At 36.4% G+C, this 19,324-nt stretch overlaps 1 pseudogene; it reads right to left on the reverse strand.

The window, feature by feature from the left end:
- Positions 1–1,174: 1,174 nt before the first annotated feature.
- The window catches only part of LOC144252997 (transport and Golgi organization protein 1 homolog), a 31,608-nt pseudogene continuing 13,458 nt past the window's right edge, over positions 1,175–19,324 (reverse strand).

Below are 19,324 nucleotides of genomic sequence, written 5' to 3' on the forward strand. Positions count from 1 at the left end.
CTCACCCCCACCCCCGTTTTTGCGGCCCCTGCCCCTCCACACAGCAGCAGTCACCTCACTGCCCACCGAGGAGTCCCAGCTGCTCAGTGGGACATGATGCTTTCCCCAGGAGCCCACAGCAGGTTTCCAGCCAGGCATGTTCCACGCAGGCCAGTCCCCGTGGCCGTGGAAGTGGGTGGACGGCCTTGGGCATGCTGGAGGTTGTTCCTGGAGAGAACAGCAGTGGGGGGGTCCTGGAAAGGCCCCACCATCTCAGCCTCCATCTCACATGGGTTGTGGGCCGGGCGTCCCCGTGGTCCTGTTCCTGGTGTCTCTTGTACACCCACTGCTTTCTGGGAAGTAGGCTTGGTGCCAACAGGACAGTCCAGGAGTCACAGCAGTGGCCACCAGAGATGAAATATCCTCATGGCCAGGACAGTGGGACAGGATTGAGATGGGTGTTGACTCAGGCACCCAGGAGACACCAGCTCCTGGGGACAGGGGGAAGCCAGGGCACCACAGGCTCTCATGTTCCCTGGTGGGAGGTCCCTGCCAGAACGGGCAACCTGTCCCCAGAGGCACCACTGTAGGCAGCTGGTAGACTGCTCCCAGGGGTGCAGGTCAACAGCAGGAGTCCACTGGAGCCAGCTGAATCTTGCACTTCAGAGTGGATCTCATGGGACATCCATTGTCTCCAGACCTTTAGTTAAGCCATCTTTGTCCCCTCAAAAACACCCATCTGGGCAGGCAGGCATTGAACTTGGGAGTTGGCTCCACAGAGGGCCAGAGGATCCCAGGAAGCCCCCAGCCCCAGGCAGGGTCCCCCTCAGTACTCACCCAGCAAAAGGCAGCCTTGCTCCCATCAGGCCTGGTGATTGGGAGAGAAGTCAGCGCCTGTCTTCACCTCCCCCAATTCCCCGGGCATTGGCTGTGTCAGGCAGCTTCCGTGCCGACCTCGCCCTCAGAATACACCTAAGCTGGGTTCGTGGTGGTCCCTCCTCGCCCCAAGCCCAGCACCCTCTGCCCCTCAGCTGGGAGTGGGGACACAGGCTCTGGCCCTCCAGGTGTTGGCCCTACCAGTTCTGCCCTACCCAGTCCCCCTGCACCCTTCCTCCTCTCTCCCTTCCCTGCACCTGCCTCACAGCAGTGTCCCTTCCTGGCCTTACCCTGCAGCCCCTCCCGCCAGGCCCCTCGGCCCTCCCCAGGTATTTGAGAATGTTGCTATTTACATCTTGCATGGGGTCAGTCTCCCCCCAAGATGGGCAGTGGCTCCCAGGTGTAAGGATGGCTCAGAGAGCTCTCTAGACTGTGGCAGGAGGCAGCAGGAGAGCAGAGGCGTGCTACCACTTCCCAAGCTGCAGGGCAGCAGTGGGCAGCCCACAGGCCCTAGCCACTGGTCCCCAAGCTCCAGCAGGCAGGGACACAGGGGTCTTGGAAAGCTGGGCTGAGTGGAGAACCCCAAGCAGGCCTGACCCTGCTGCTTCTGAGGCCTAGGGGTGGATTCTGAGAGTGAGTTGACATGCTTCCCCAATGGCACAAAGTCTCATGACGATCCAATGAATCAACAGACACTTGGGAAATATTAATAAACATTTTTTATGAACTATTACAACAAAGAACTTCAGCAAGAAGGAAAATGAAGTTTATGATCTTTGAGTAAACATTTTTAGCGTAACAGTCTCTGCGACCAGATATTGAAAGAGAAAAAAAATCAAGCTTATAAAACACCATTTCTCTGTTATCAACTGGAATACACTAAAAATAGGATAATGGAAATACATGTTCTTAAAGCATTTCCACAGGAAATGTCCATAATTATGACATTCTAAATCATTTAGCAATTGTATATGCTACATTAACTAAAACAAATGTATTCCTTATTGCACATTTTAAAATTGGAAGGATACTCTAGCTTAAGTGGGGGATATTTAGGGGGAAAATATTTTGGCTCAAAATGTATACTGCACCAAGGCAGCTTCATTCTAAAAACATAAACCATTTAAAATAAACTTTTATATTTTGAAGCCAATAATCCTTTAACTTGATGAATAGTTTATAGTCCATTTTCTGACTAAGTGTCAGAGGTTAACTTTATGGGCCCTGTTTTAAGGCCTGTGAACAGCCCTCACTAATCTGAGAATTAGGTGTATATGGAGGTTCATCTTTAAAGCCTGAAGGCATTAAGTCTTTTGCAGCAGGTGGTGGCCCATAGTCTTGGGGACCATGAGTTGGAGGTGGTAATGGGGCACCAGGAATGAAGTACTCTCTTGGGCCAAATGAGCCTAAAGGTCTAAATGGTGCTGGTGCGGGTCCTGGAAAAAAATCACGAGGGTCAAAAGGCAAATCCCATTTTCCAGGTGAAACACCTGGTGCATATTCTCTGAAGCCTATTGGTGGACGCATACCAGGACCTGGAAAATAAAAAGGAAGTTATGTAAATACCCAGAAATTTCTGAACTAGGGTGATTTCAAGTATGTTAATATAGTCTTTAATTTCTCCCAAGCCTAGAACATCAACTGGTGAACATCCTGACTTGCCAGATGAGGCAAACTGAGATGGAACAAGTTTAGTTATAGCCTTTGACCAACCAGCCATGAAGCAACATATTAAGGATTTAAACATGGCTCTACCTAGCTCCAGGCTTGTCTTTTTTCTTTCCCTACTACATAATTGCAGAATTATTTCTATCTCACAAGAGCTCCATTTATATTTGGAAGTACTATATTACCATGACAAGATGATAGATCATGAAATAAGAACTTCACTACATCAAAGAAATATTGATAAAAGGAAATTCCACTATAATTACTGTATCCATTAAAAATTCATGAAGTATTTCAGCATGGACTTTACACATGCCATCAGAATCAAGGTGCATGCCCTCCTGAAAAAGGCCTTCCAAAGCCACCTAATTAAATCAGCAATATTTATTAGGTCACTGTTAAATCCTCCTCTTTAACACTTCCCTCTGACTTTTCTCAAGGTAAGGAGGGTTTGACTTTTCTATATTCTATAACCTACTGCTTATGCTTCCATTATGGGTGATTACAAACTTTATGTTATAGGATTTTCATATCTGTGACAAAATTTTAAGTTATGGCATGTGTCTCATCCACCTTTCCATCTATTGCAGTGCATATCAACAGATTTTCAACAAACATCTGCAGAAGTAATATTTCTGGCTTTTCTGTATATAGCCCCTTATCCTTGTCTATGAGAGATAGCTATTGCCTATCTCAGTATAAGATTATGTAGTGTCCCATATGTCCCAGAAAACTGGAGGAAAAGTTAAAATGTACTCAGCTTTATCCTTTCATTGTTAAGACCTGAGATAGCAACCAACTGTTTTAGCAAGCAATAGAAATGAAAGATGAATGTGATTTATAAGTCAATCACTACTGTTCAGATCATCATACCAAACGGTGGAGGAATTGGCCGAGGCCCAAAAGGCCCACCAAGCTGACGTGGCGGTCCATACCAAATGGGAGGTGGTGGAGGCCGTCCCATCGGGGGTCCCATGAAGGGTACCCCTGAGAAAGGAGGGGGCCCTTTCATAGCCATATGAACCTGCAATTTAAGATTTGAAAGCAGTTAAAAGTTTTAAAATTCCTATGTATTAAGACAAAGTACCAACACCGATAAAAGCTAAAACCCAAAACAGGCACCTGTCCAGAGAACACCATCAGTGCAACAAAACTACCCACCCCTCCTGTGTATTCCCACCGACAGCTTACAGAAGTTGGAAGGATGCCACAAGAGGGAGCAGTTTGTTACTGATTATATCTGCACAGGAAAGGGAAAGGCAAGAGGACTGGCAGAGGTTATTAACAGAGGTGATTTCTGACCAGTATGTCATGCTGTATTCACTACAATCTATTTCAAAGGGAGTCCCCCCCTCCCCATCACTTCCCTTTCATCACAATAGCTCATTACTTCCATATTAAGAATGAACAGAATAAAATGAAAAATCCATTCTCTACCCATGTAATAATAGCTACTATTCAGAGTATCTTCAGTAAGTCTTTCATATATTATTCAACCTCTGAGATCTTTAAGTAGACTGTCTTATTTTAAATAAGAGGGAACAAAAGCAAATGGAATATCATAATTTGTTGAAGGCCACACTGCATATTAAAGGAACTCAATCCCAGGTTTTCCTCCAAGCCATGCTTTTCCCACCTCTACTCCTCTCTAACAATGGGTCTTTTCTCTCTTTTAAATCTTCTACTACAAAGGGATTTGGGGTCTTATCTAAGGTGCCCTTAGATTTCTCTAGAGATGTATATTCCTGGAATATATATATACACTGTAACTTGAGAAGTATTTTCCATCACAGTGCTATATACACAAATTAGGAAGACAAGGCTTTAATATTTACTTTCCTTTACTGTACACCATTTGAGATATTGATTTATCATTTCCTATGAGTAGTGGGTTTGAAACTAAACAATTAAAAATTTATTTTATTATAGAGCTGCAGAAGACCTACCGGATATAATAGCAACACAGTTACAAGAGAATACACTTATGTGAACAAATGAGACCATTTCTTGGGACTGGCTCAAGAGGTCATTTCAGATGATCATTGTTTCACTGAAACAGTATTTCACTTTCAGAAAATCTGATACCAATCTATTTCAAATCACTCAAAATAGGGTTTGCACAAATGAAGGAATTCTTAAATAACATTCTTCCAAACAAAAATAAAAATGATGAATTATGTAATTTATAATGAATTTACTTTGCCTTAGAACATTCAACACAAAATACCATATAAAGTTAGAGTGATAACTTTTCACATTCTATAGTTCATTATAGTTGTACACACTTAAGCAACATTCCCAAGTTAATGAGAAAAGTAAGCTCAATATTGCATGCAGTTTAAAGCAAACAAGATCAGTGTCATGCTCTGAATATCCTTCCCAGAAATGCACAGAATAAAACCCAATTCAGGTCTCAACCTCTAAGTACTTACTCCTACTGGATGCTCAGTCAAAGAAGTAATTGTGGAGACTGAGGGGGTCTCAGGTTCTTGGGGAACAGTTTGCTTTTTAAGAAACAAATGGGATAGTACAAATAGAACACAAAGAAGGATAAAGCAAAGAGCAAGTACTGTAGGAAAGCTACATGTTCCTGCATGACCACATGATTCACAGTAACTACAGAACTTACCTCGCCCTCATTCGTCACCTTAGCTGGAGAAGAACTTCTGGAGCTGCTGTTCATGTGAGCTGGACCACATCCTGGGTCTGTTAGAGATCAAAGAATGGATTCAGACTTAATCCTAACATGAAAAGAATAAAAATCATCCATCCACAATTACAGATTCTTTGAAGTTACTTGGTCCCTTTACCAGAGGCAACGGGTTTCCCAGATGCCTCAGAAGACCAGTACGAGGTAAAGGTCCATCCATTGACCCTTGGGAAAGAAAGACCAGAGCCCTTGTATGTATTTTTCAGAAGAAATAAATCACTGGTGGACAGGTCAGGATTCAACAATAACTAGAAAGCAACATGAAAAATGGGTTGCCCAGGGGTTGGGGTCATAGCTCAGTTGTAGAGTGTTTGCCTAGCATGTGTGAGGCACTGGGTTTGATTCTCAGCACACATTTAAAAAATAAAGATATCATGTCCATCTACAATTAAAAATATATTTTTTTTAAAAAATGGGTTGCCCAATATGTAAATCACAATTTATGAAGAGACTTAAGTAAAATAAAGAACTGCCTTGGGTTGATAGAACAGCAGATTAATAAGTACTGGTCCTAAACTTTAAGCTATAGACATGAAGTATGTGTAGGCTGGCTTTTCTTTAGTCTGTATAACCTGACTTCCAATCTTACCAAGACTACAGTCCTATTTAGAATTGGAAATAAGACTCAGTATTTCATGTTGGAAATATGTATGCTACATAAAGTTTAAGGCTACTTTTATAATATTTGGGAAAGGAACACCATAGAGATTTAATTTAAAGATAAAGGTTTACACTTCACAGTGTAAAATTTAAAAGAAAAAAACAATACAGGGACCTCCAGGAAAAAAAAAAAATGTTTTCTAGAACAGATTTTACAGAAAACATTCACTAAGATAAAGTAAGAAATTATCTTCTATATATTGTACAGGCCCAAATTCTATGTTTTCATTAGAATATTCAAAAGGGAAAAAAACCCCAAAACCTTGAAGTAGTTTACTATAAAGCAACATGTGAATGCTCACCAAATCCGTTTCTAGGCATAGCTTTTTGATTAAGAGTAGCAGAAGGAGGTCTCTCAGCTGGCTCTGCTGTCAGTGGAGGGGAACATTCTCCACCACTCACAGGGGATGGACCAAAAGAGCCATTATGGCTCAGTGGACCTAACGACAACAATGCCATGTTACTACTTTAAGGCAGCTTTCTCACTGACACCAACCCTCGCCTCCCGCTTTAGCAAATCATTCAGATTATTTCATAACCATTGCACACAGAAGTAAAAAGTAATTTACATACATTCTGCACCAAGAAATAAAATAGCTCCTTTTACAAAGTACCCCCTACCTCTCCGAGGAGGATTTTGTAAATTTGGTCTTCCCGGCATAGGTTTTACAATCACGGGTTCATCTTGCCGCACTGCCATCTTTTGGGTCATTTCCAATAGTCTTGAATATTGAGAAAGAATGGGCTGAATTATGAAACAGCAATCTATTCCTTCATAGATAATGTCTAGCATAACCTTAAAACACTATAAAACATATAGTAAGATATCAAAATCACATACTTCTGTCTCAAATTAGCAGCTTCCCTTTTCTCTTCAGCTACAGCTCTTTCTGCAGAACGAGCTTTGAGCTTTTAAAGAGAAAATATTCAAATTCAGTTGCGGTAGGCTATGCACAAAATAAAGAAAAGGGGGAAAAAATCTTACCCAATTATCATGAGCTTTCTTCTCATGCATAGCAATCTGAAAAAGACAACACATTAAAAAATATGTTTTTAGGGACTCATTATAATAGCCTATAATTGTCTGTATTAGATATCAAAGAATTCTGCAACTACAGGACAGTATTAATTACTACCTGGTGTTTAAATGAGCGCTCCGTTTTCTGTAATTCTTCTTCCATCTCTTCAATTCTCCGCCTAAGAATTACAACAATTGAATAACATTTGAAACATTCTGACCATTTTCCCTTTATTCCATCAACTATACTTTTAAAGACTTTATCATACATAAGAAAAACATTTCTATAGTTATATGAATCCAGTGTGATCAAAACTAATACTACAGGCCAGGTGCAATGCCACATGCCAGTAATCCCAATGATTGGGAAGCTGAGGCAGGAGGATCATAAGTTCGAGGTCAGTCTCAGCAATTAAGTTGGAACCTATGCAACTGAGACCCTGTCTCAAAGTAAAAAAAAATGTCTAAGGATGTAGCTTAGTAGTAAAGCACCAAAAATAAATAAATAAATAAATAAATAAATAAATAAATAAAAACCTAATACTAATAACTTCTTTATCATTTAATTGCTAGAGATTCTGAATGATAAATTATAATTTCCTTAACTGTTCATCAGTGTGTTCTCAAGTAATTCTGCTAGAAATATCTTCCTCCTTAAAACTTTTTTTCTTTTTTTCAAATTATATCCATAGAAGATTTCCAAGGTCTAGCAAATGCCACATTTTTGTGGGTCTTGATAAATCACACAGCAAACTGATTTCTTAAAGAATTACAACAACATACAAATCCCCCAGAACTTGTTGCATTGACCAAGTTCCCTATGGTCTTGCCCATTAGGTATAAGTAAATTTTTGTTAACATTTTTCATTTGTTAAGTTGAAATTTATTTTTTCTCCTGTGTGAATTGAATTTATTCATATCCTCTCGTTATTTATACTTACATGCTATTTTCTTCTATCTACATAATGTAAAAAAAGATTAAAAAGAAAGCTAACACTAGTTCATTAGACATTGACACCCTCCTTTAGAAACTGAACTCACTTGTAATTTTTAACTTCCTGTACAGAGGAAACCACCTTTTCATCTGCATCTGACAGCCGCTGTTCTTTTTCTAGTCTCTCATATTCTTCTTGGCTTAGTTTCCTAAAATAAAGCCAGTTATCAAATCCAAAGTTTCTCTTTGTGAATATCACTTCCCACAATTCTATAAAATGCTTAGGCACATAAAATAGAAATTCAAACCTGCAATTTCGTAAATCAAACTCTGGCAAATCACTTACATTTTCTAACTTCTCCTCTTAATTCTCTACTTACCAGTAAATAAAATAAATGTGAAAACAATATGTGCCCCAAGGGCAAGTCTCCTGTGTGTAAGATAATAAAAACTCACTTTACTTCAATGTGGAAGATCAGGACTGATCAACCTAACATAATTAAACATATTAGGATAAAGCAGGGGATAATTCTTTTCTCGTTTCTGCCATGGGTAGGTCACTAAGTATATCTTTGTCATGGGGGAACTCTTCTCAATCCAAGACTGGTACCATAATAAAGATATAGTCAGTCAAAGAAAAAATCTTCTAGAATATGTCTTTTAGCTATGCAATTTACCACAGAACATTTTTCACACTTTAGATATCTATTTCAAAAGAATTGTAATTAAGCAAAAAGACCAATCTGAGTTTTGATAATGTCTGTCAACCAGAAAAAGAAGCCAAACTGACCCACAATCAGAGTATTATCTACTGACAAGTTTTAACTCTGATCATGAAACTCAAGATGTTCATCTACTGAGACAAAGGTAGACACATTTAATGATTTAAAAAATACTATTTTCTGCTATCCTTGTACTACCCTCTTTAGCCATAGTTCCAATTCAAAAGATAATTAACTTGAAACTTAATTTTCCATAAATCAGAAGAACTATAGTAAAAAAGGATTATTGATACCAAATAGAAAAAGGGGATTATATATTCTTATATAGCTTCTCATTTAATTCTTCAGCAAGTATTTTATGAGTGGCTATAATATACTAGTTACCTTGTAAGATGCTAAAGAATAAAAGAGTTCACTGTTTCAGGTATAAATGATGCCTAAAGGAATATAATAATTTTCCCCACTGGCTTAAGAAGGAATATGGAGAAAACTAAATCTTGAAGGACAGAGAGAATTTTGTTTCCAATTATCAAAGAGTTAGTCTGAGGAGCACTAAGAAAAATCAAAATATCTTTATAAGAATATAAAATTGTGTTTGAAGGGATCCAAGCTAAAAAGGCAGTGGAGATATATGGATGTGGCCAAGATCCATTAGAAAAAGGAATCTCAGAATTACAAGTAAGGTTGGCACTTTAAGGTACTTTTCTCCTAGGTTTACCCACATATTGAAGATAACACAAAGATATTATAATGAGTCTGAACTAAGCCTTCATCCAATTCTTGGGCTTAGAGGAAAAAAAGAAGTGTTTGGGGCTACAAATAAAGGGACCCTTAATAAAAGCCCTAGCCTTTGAGTTTAGATTAGAAAATACTGCACACTTAAGTGATGAACAGGCAAAAAATCCAAAAGGAATAATACTGAAACATTGAAAAGACAAGTCATTTTTGAATTATCTTAATTGCTGACTAAGTTTAAAGTGACAATCTTACTCAAGTAACCTCAACACTTTTCTATAAGAAGATAACTTCATCTTAGTCCTCAAATTTCATCTATAATTATCACAACAATGTTAGCCAATCAAAACTGACCAGGCACTCCATAAGACAAAATTCTGTGAGAAAAAATCCCATAGAAAAGAAAACCACCTAATGGGGTTATCTGCACATGTTTTAAAATCACTGTGCTTTATACAGTCAAAAAAGTAAAGTCAAGATTATGAATTTCAGGGCTGGGAATATAGCTTAGTTGGTAGAGTGCTGCCTTGCATGCACAAGACTCTGAGTTCAAACCCACCACCACAAAAGAGGAAAAAAAGAGATTATGAATTTTGTCAAAGGATTAGAAACTATAAAACCAAGAAAAGGTTGGGTGTGGTGACCTACCTACAGTAGAAGATACTCAAGAGGCAGAGGCAGAATGATGAGATTAAAGATAGCTTGGAAAGCAGTAAGACACTAGTCCCTTATGAGAAAGAGCAAGGAGTCTGGGGAGGTAGCTCAATAGTAGAGCACATGGCTCAATGTCCTGGGTTTGAGCTGTAGTACTGAAATAGGACTGGGGTTGTGGCTCAGTGGTGAAGCACGTGCCCCACATGTGTGGGGCACTGGGATCAGTCCTCAACACCACATAAAATAAATAAAATATTGTGTTGGGCTGGGGATGTGGCTCAAGCGGTAGTGCGCTCGCCTGGCATGCGTGCAGCCCGGGTTCAATCCTCAGTACCACATACAAACAAAGATGTTGTGTCCACCAAAAACTAAAAAATAAATATTAAAATTCTCTCTTTCTCTCTTAAAAAATCCTATAAAAAATAAAATAAAATATTATGTCCCTCTACAACTAAAATAATATTTTAAACCCTGAACTTTTTAAAATCCTAAACTCAATGAATGATTTTAGCAGCAGATTTGGGAAGTAAAATAAATCCTAGCACTTTTAAGATAGGTCAGAAGAAAATATCCAGAAGAAGTAAATCCAGAATGTAGGAGGCATGGGAAATCAAATTCTAATATGCATTATTATAATCAGAAGAGAGAATGAGGTAAAATCAACATTTAGAAAAAGACTCGAAAATTCAAGAAATGTTTAATGGTCCCAAGCAACATAACTGCAAGAGAAAAAGTGGGTGGGGTGGGGAAAACTACACCTAGGCACTTCCCAATACAACTGTTAAAAAAACAGAGAAATGACTACAGGAACTAGGGGAGGGATAAGACCAAACAACAATGATAATGGATTCCTTAAAGAAAAAATTTAAAACAGATGGTAATTAATTGGATATTTTTAAATTGCTAAAACTAAGTAACAGTCAAAATTCAGTAGCCAAAAGAAAGAACCTTTAAAAAATGGAAACTGGTTTTAACTCTAATCATGAAGTTCATGTCAACCTAATACAGATTATAAAGGTAGCAATATTTAGTGGATAAAATACTATTCTCTATTTATCCTTGTACTACTTTGATACACTAATCAAATCTATCATTAAAGGACAATGTTCAAATAGAATGAAAATAATTTCAAATAAGAAACCAACAGTGTAGAATGCAGAACAACAGAAACTTTAAATATGTGTATAAATTGAATGAATGTTTTGTGGAGTTCACAGTATATGAAGTACTAACATACAATGCCACAACAGTTATCTGATTCAGGAGCTACTTAAAGCCCATGAAAAAATAATAAACCTATTAATCTATGTCAGGTTTTTATTAAATCCAGAATATATACCATGGCCTTTAAATTATGAGAAGATGAATAAAATTATAATTATAATTATATAATTATAATTCCATTATAATTTAGGATTACATCAAGCTTATACAGGGGATGAGGAAAATAATTAAAAATATTTAAACTATTAAAAAGATACAAGGGGGGCTGGAGATGTGGCTCAGCGGTAGCGCGCTCGCCTGGCATGCGTGCGGCCCGGGTTCGATCCTCAGCACCACATACCAACAAAGATGTTGTGTCCGCCGAGAACTAAAAAATAAATATTAAAAATTCTCTCTCTCTCTCTCCTCTCTCACTCTCTCTTTAAAAAAAAAAAAAGATACAAGGAAGAAAAAAAAGAACAGGTCATCAAATAGAAAGCAAATTCTTCATAAACCACAGGCACATATTGACATGGACAGACTTATATTTTAGAAAGTCCACTCAAGCGGCTATAGAGAAAATTAATAAGAATATATTATATAAAAGAATATATATATTATATAAAATAATATATATTATATATATTATATATTATATATATATATTATATATTAATTATATATATTATATAAAAGAATATATATATATAAATGCTGAAGAGTAAAATCAGGTGCAAATAAATAAAATCTGACACAAAAAAAACTATTTTTAGAGAATTCAAGTATTTTTGTGGATTAAAAACTTCAAATAAACTTTCAAAAAATAACTAGCTCCACACTGAGAAGATTAATATATAAATATATACTACAAACAAGTACTTCTGTAATCATAACTCCTAAGGTCCTTGCCACAGTTCAATTTTTAGTGTGAAGATCTGAGATATTCAAGTCCAAAACTTGTACCATCAATAAGTAAATATTATTCCTTTTTGAAGTTTTTATTCTACTAAAACATGTCATTCCAAATCACTCAGTATTTTTAAAGGTCCAGAGTTAGAGATACAAGTTCAAAACATTAGAATTACATAACTGATCACAATGAAAGGTAATTAAAATAAGTAGTGGGATCATAGAAAGGGTCTAGATCTTTGAGAGGTATTTCCACATCAGTGACTGTTAATACCAGTTTACCACTTCCTGCCTTCATATGAATTTGACAATTGATTACGATGTCCTCACAGCCTTAGTTTATGGTTCCAACTACCTCAGGACTCTTAAGACTGATGATGGAAAGAAAAATGCAACTTATAGGAAACAAAACACAAAGGAAAAAAGACAAATCTCTACTTATTACAACTAGAAGAAATTGTAAATAATCTTAAGAAAAGATAAAATTATCTGTTAGTTCACACAGTGATAACAATAACAAACAATGAAAATCTTACTTTTGTAATGCCATCTCATTTTGCTGGTAGAGTTCATTTAAAATCTCCACTTTCTGCCTAAGAGTTTTGCATTCCTCTTCCAGTCCAACTTTAGAAGACCGTAGTGAATTGCAGTCACTTTCTAATTTCTTTATTTGGTCTGTAAAGGATAAAACAGCTTATCTCTATATGTGTACAAGGACTTAAGAACTTGTTTGAGGGAGTAGTGCCAAGAAAAGTAAGAAGCATGAAAGCAAGAAGCTTTATCTTTCCAATAAAATTTTAAGTCTTTCCAACATGGCAATTTCTTCTCAAGAAGAACCCACCTTCTAGATTACATTTTGTGGACTTCGAGGCTCTTAGCTCAAGTTGTGAAAGTTTTAGATCCTCTTCAACTACTGATATTGTAGTTTGTGTCTAAAAATTGCAGAAAAGAGAGGTATTCTTAAAAGTGAGGCACAGGAAGAATTCACAGGCACTATGGGACTCTTACAAAGAACTATACCCGAGAGACATCCATCATCTGCTTAATTTGATCTTTGATCTTCTCGTTCCGATCACCTAAAAAACAAAAGACTTTAGCTTTTTCTTTCCTTACTTTTAACTCTATATTCTCCTAACTTCCCCAAACTAAAGAATGATCGTGTTCAAACACCGGAAGAAAAAAAAATCAATTAAATAATTAAACTGATTAGACTAATGACTTTTAAGAGAATTGCAAGCTTAGATTTAAAAAAAGAGAGAGAGAGGTGAATTTCAGGTTGGGGTTGTGGCTCAGTGGTAGAGTGCTCACCTAGCATGTGTGAGGCACTGAGTTTGATCTTCAGCATAAAAATAAATAGAAGTACTATGTCTGTCTTAGAAACCAAAAAAAGGTGAATTTCTAGTTTGCACAACTAAAATGTTATCTCTGCTATTCTTGTAAGATAAAAGCTTTTCTTCTCTCTCAGATCTATCTTCACCTGGGCAAGTAAGTGTCTTATTTAGAAAGATTCAATCCTATATTTTCTCCCTGAATCTACTACCAGGTGTGGTTTGAAATACTTGCTATGTAAGCAATATCCAACTTGGGAGAAAACATCTGGAAATATTTTCCTCATCAGTAAACACTGTTACACTCCCTCTCTAGCTTTCTGATAGTCTCTAGCCTCTGTTCTCACAGCCTTAGTTTATGGTTCCAACTGCCTCTGGACTCTTAAGACTGACTGTGGACCTTAAAACCACAGAGCCATAGAGATGATGAGTATCAAAATCAAGTATCATCTGCATAAGTTAAGAAATAAATTTCTCTTACTGTACAATGTTCAATACTTAGAGGTATAGGATGTGACTATTGTAGCTGCAGTGTACTTACTAGTTTTCAATGGGATAGAAAAAGTCAGTGTTCTTCACATGCCTATTGCTACATTATACCGCAGCAACCCACCTCTGCCAATGCAACAGACATATCTATAGATCCAGTGATATGTGTCTACAACCCTGAAGCTTAAGAAGAAATTCATCCAGCTGAAAAGTGGCATCTGTATAATTAAAGACAGGAAAGCAAAAAAGGATTCAACCTCCCTGAGACTGATCTTACCTGCTCTCTCTCCATTGGTTAATTCATCTGACTCATCTTCTCTATTTTGATCCTCAGATTTAGATTCACATCGTAACCGATTCAACAATGTGATATAATTAGTCAAAGCCTAGAAAAGAAGCAAAAGGTTGGAAGACTTTCGATTTTAATTCAGAAGATTTCAGGAGAATTCATGAGATGAAACATGTATTTGGAGTATAAACTTACTTTATTAGTATTATCTTCGTAACTAAGAGCTACTTGTAAATCTTTCTGGGACTTCTCAAATGATTTGATTTGTTCACTGAGCTCAGCATGTGATGTACTCCAGTCTTTGACTTCCTGCTGCAACTGAAAAGTCAAAACACATGAATTCCTATGGGTTAGGTAGGGGTTTCTGCACTGGATACATTAGGACTACAAGACTTAGACAAAGAAATAGAGAGCCATACTCCTCGGTGGCCTGCCTCAAATGAGGGGGTTGAGACCTTGGTTAAGGAAGAGGGCAGAGTGGCCCCAACTCTCACAGCTGCAGTAAGAACATCAGAGCTATCAGGAAGTTGACCCTGTTTTATTGCATTCCCCAGAAAATTGCTGTCAATTCAAATAATTTACCTCCAGCAGGAATGGCTGGGCACATATGACTGTCTCCTAAATTTAGATTCCTTATCATGTAATCTTCCCTTGGCCGGTGAATCAGTAACTACTCAAAACAGGATCATAAAATACTTAATTTTCTGTTTTAAAAAGTTTCTTTGAGGCTATGCAAGTTAATAACTGATTGATATTTGATAAGAAAAGCAATAATCCAAAAATCCAAAACAGATGGAGAACATATATATGCACTCAATTTGGGGAGCATTGTTTAAACTTTGCATATCTAGAAAAGGTCCTACATGAATATTCCTTACCTCAGAAACAGATCCAAGAAAGATTCACTTCTCTAGTTTACATTATGTATGACATCAAATTTTCTTTACCTGCTCTTTCTCCTTCTTAAGCATGGTATTTTCTTTCTGAAGCTGACAGCATTCCAACTTCACCTTCTCTTCACGAAGCTTAGTTTCATTGAGGATAATTTGAAGCTAATGCAAAACACTACAGTTAGTGAATTAGTTCCAAAGAAAAAACAAAGTTATACTTTCCCAAACCAGACATCATATAGTTCTTATTTTTTGCACATTTTAGCACACCTCAAATTTTTGGTTCGCAACAAAACTAAGATGTAGTATTAATATCCGTTAGCAAGAGTTGGCAGCTTTACCTCTGAAAGCTCAGAAGTATTCACTGAAATGACATCTTTAAGCTTCTCTATAGATTTCTTATTTTCCATTATCTTCCAGGTAAAAACAGAACTCAAAATATGCATTAGGATTTCAGTAGAAATACTGATACATATGTGTGTGTGTGTGTGTGTGTGTGTGTGTGTGTGTACACACACATATATATATACTAAAAAAGATAAACACAACAAAATATTTGTCAAGCCATCCCATTACATTTCAGGTAAATGCAGGGGATCCAGCTTGGACTAAGCAAAAAATCAAGAAATGAAAGAGATGAGGGAAAATGAAGTCATAAATATTTCATGGCATCCACAACATTACTGTTTATGAGATAACCAGAAAAAAAGGACAAAGTATAGAAAACCATAATGCAATAAGTAAATAAAATGTTTTAAAGCATAGAAAATTAACTAATTAATTACTGTTTCAAGTAAACCAGTTCAAATTAGTAATTTTTTTCGAGTGATAGAGAAAAAAATTTCCCAAGATCATTTTTAAAATTTTCTTATCTGAAGTAAAAAATGATAAAATTTAAGGAAGAATAGACTAATCTCACATACAGAAGAATTCCAAAAAAATTATAAAGATACTCGCTCCTTAAGGAAGTGGACATAACTCTGCAATCTTTGTTTGCAATGCCTGGGATTGAATCCTGGGCCTCATGCATGCTAGGCAAGTGCTCTACCATGAGCTGCATCCTGAGCTTGTAACTCTTCATACTTTAACTGTGGGCTGTGCATGGTAACTTCCAAAGAATGCAATATGACAAGGATTGGAAAGAATTTTTACAGTGGAGAAATCTGATAAATACTACCTCAGCTAGGTGATCAAGCTTACTTGGGGGTAGGATATTTCAGAACACACTCTACTATCTTTTGCAACTTTTATGTAATTACAGAAACTTATAGAAATTGAAAATGAAATATGTAAGTAAAATTTTTTTAAGTGCAGAAAATTCATTAATTCATTACACTTTCAAGTAAAAAGTAAACAAATACTATTCAACTGGACAATAGTTTTTTAGTTGTTCTGCATGTTTCCAAGGGCAGAGCAAAACAATATGAAAATTATCCAAGGTTGAGAATAAAAATATTTCCTAGGCCCATAAAAATAATTTGTTGTATCAGTACTTAAAAGTTCCACAAAATGGGCAGAAGTGTGTTCAACTTCCTTGACTCCTAATCTTACTTTAGTTAACAGCTGGACTAAGTTCAACTTAACCAATTTTACAAAATATTTCAAAAGCCAAATTGCAGTAACACTTAGCAGCAAAACTCATACCAAGTCCTGATTCTTAGCATTCTGTTCTCTCTCAGATTCTAACATAACATGAAGACTTTTAGCTCTCTCATCCAGAAGTTCATTAGCTTTTTCAAGAAGCTTCATTTCATCCTGGAAAAAAAAAGGTGTCAAGATCACTCACTCATTACATTTACTTTTGAGTTTAGAATGTAATTCCCCCCAAAGAAGGGATTTTTACCTTATATTTAGTTACTTCATCAGAAAGAATCATATTTTGTTTCATGGTCTCTTGGACCTGCTGTTTCTTTGATTCCTTCATCTATGTAAATAAAGCATTCAGAATTAAGATACACAAATTATAGTGCTACTATACAAGTTACTTCCAGACAAGTGACCCTTTCCAGAAGAAAGCAGTACTTAATACATATGACTGCTTAGAATTTGGATGATTTGTAGGAAATAATGAAACAAAAATTTTAAAATACGATTTTAAATTAAAACAGGTAGAAATGATTCAAGCTAGAACCAAGGGAGAAAGAAAAAGAATAATTATACCTTCTGTTCATAATTTGACAATTTCTGCATTAGTTCCTCATTTTCTTTCATGAAATTGTTCACCTTTTTGGAAATTTGCTGTTCATTGACTAAAAGGGGGAAATACACAAGATTATTACAATCACTAAATGAAATTCAATTACTCAATCTACTAAAAGCAAAGACATGTTATATGGTACTATGAGGAAATACTTCTTAGCATAACTATTATGCTTTTAAAAAGCAATCTATGCTTATTAGCAATAAGAGTATAAAAATTATTAAAATTTAAGAAAAATATAAGAACAATGATATTTTGCTGGGCGCAGTGGTGCACACCTGTAATCCCAGTGGCTCAGGAGGCTGAGCTAGAAGGATCCCAAGTTCAAAGCCAGCCTCAGCAAGAGCGAGACACTAAGCAACTAAGTGAGACTTGGTCTCTAAATATAGGGGGTTGGGGATGTGGCTCAGTAGAGTGCCCCAGAGTTCAATCGCAGGTACCCCTCCCATCCAAAATGATATTTCAATTTAAGCTTATTTGACAGATGGGAAATACAGTAAAGTGTTGTAGCTTGATATTCCTCCCTTCTCAAAACACTCTCTTTTCAGAAAATGGAATCATTTCATTCTTTGCAAAGAAAAACAGAAATGAAAACATACTGATTCACATTGCCATTCTTTAAATTATCTACTCAATTACTTCATGCATGACTAAATCATTAGCATAGAAATATTCTTCAAATGTAACACATCTGCATTACATCAATATTCAAAGTTAATCTGCCCCAAATTAAAACTTATCATCATCTCCCTATCCACAATTTGTTTCTCCTCTTTATCTCCTATCTCAGAGTTGGAACCATCATCATCTACTCTATTATCCATGCTAGCAACCTAGGAATAGTAAAATTTTCAGGAGGTAAAAAAGATAATAGACATTAAAATTCACTCTATCTACTTCTAACATACATAAAACACACATCAAACACCAATACAAAGGGTTATTACAAGTTTAAGAAACCTAAAAATTTACCTTGATATACTCTATCTTTTACCTAGAAGAGAGAAAAAAGATTAAATTTGATGTCAAACATCTGCTCAATAGAAACAGCATTCCTAAAACAACAGTCAGAATCATAACCAAGTGAGAATTTAATAACATTCTGGTTCAGGATAATAATTAATAGGATTAAAAATAAGTAAAGGTTAACAAGCCTTTTAAATTTAATTGGTAGTGATATTTCATAAATAGCCTCTGACATAAAAACACTAAGATATGTACCTTATTTCACAGTAAAGATGTGTGTGTGTATATGTGTGTGTGTGTGTGTGTGTGTGTGTGTGTGTCCTCAAAATCATTTACTTGACAATTCTAAATAACCAGGATAAAGTCTAGAAACAATGACTATTCAAAAGGAATCTGAGGAAACAATATTAAAGGCATAATCTTTGTACTAAGATATGCCACTTTCACTCACCAGAAAACATCTTAGAACTCCAATTTAAATTTGGCTATTGGCTGAATTTAGAAACTAAGAGGCTACATCATCTTATTTCTGCAAACCACTATATATATATAGCAAGAAATCTGAAAGGGAAGACTGCTAGAAGAAAATGCACAAGCAACAAGAGAAATGACAATTAACATATTCTGGAAAGGACAAAAACAATCATTTCCAAAAGACAGCAATAAACTGCCTGATAATAAAACCTAAGCAGAAATATTTTTAAAAACATCACTAAATTTCTTTGTAACTTAGCATATTACTTGTCCTTTCAAATGTTATAAATGGTGATGGGATACTCAGATGTGTCCATGGATCATCCATGGGATCTTTGTAATAGGAAATTGCATTCAGAAAACTCCAACACAGAAATAAATGAACATTTCTTTAATGTCATAGCCTTGCTAAACTTTTACTCAAAATGACAACAGAGGAAAATGGGAAGTAGCATAAAAGCAGTCATCTAAGGTAGGGACTAAAGTTCCAAAGTCAAATGCTGAAACTGAGGAGCAACAAGCTAGGAACCAGATCCCACATAACCTAGTGAAAAGAGAAACAGGTACCGCGGTTCTTGAAATGAAAGAAACAAGAGGGAGAAATATAAAATGGTTTCATG

This window comes from Urocitellus parryii, unplaced genomic scaffold (assembly GCF_045843805.1).
Source record: "Urocitellus parryii isolate mUroPar1 unplaced genomic scaffold, mUroPar1.hap1 Scaffold_83, whole genome shotgun sequence".
NCBI lineage: Eukaryota > Metazoa > Chordata > Mammalia > Rodentia > Sciuridae > Urocitellus > Urocitellus parryii.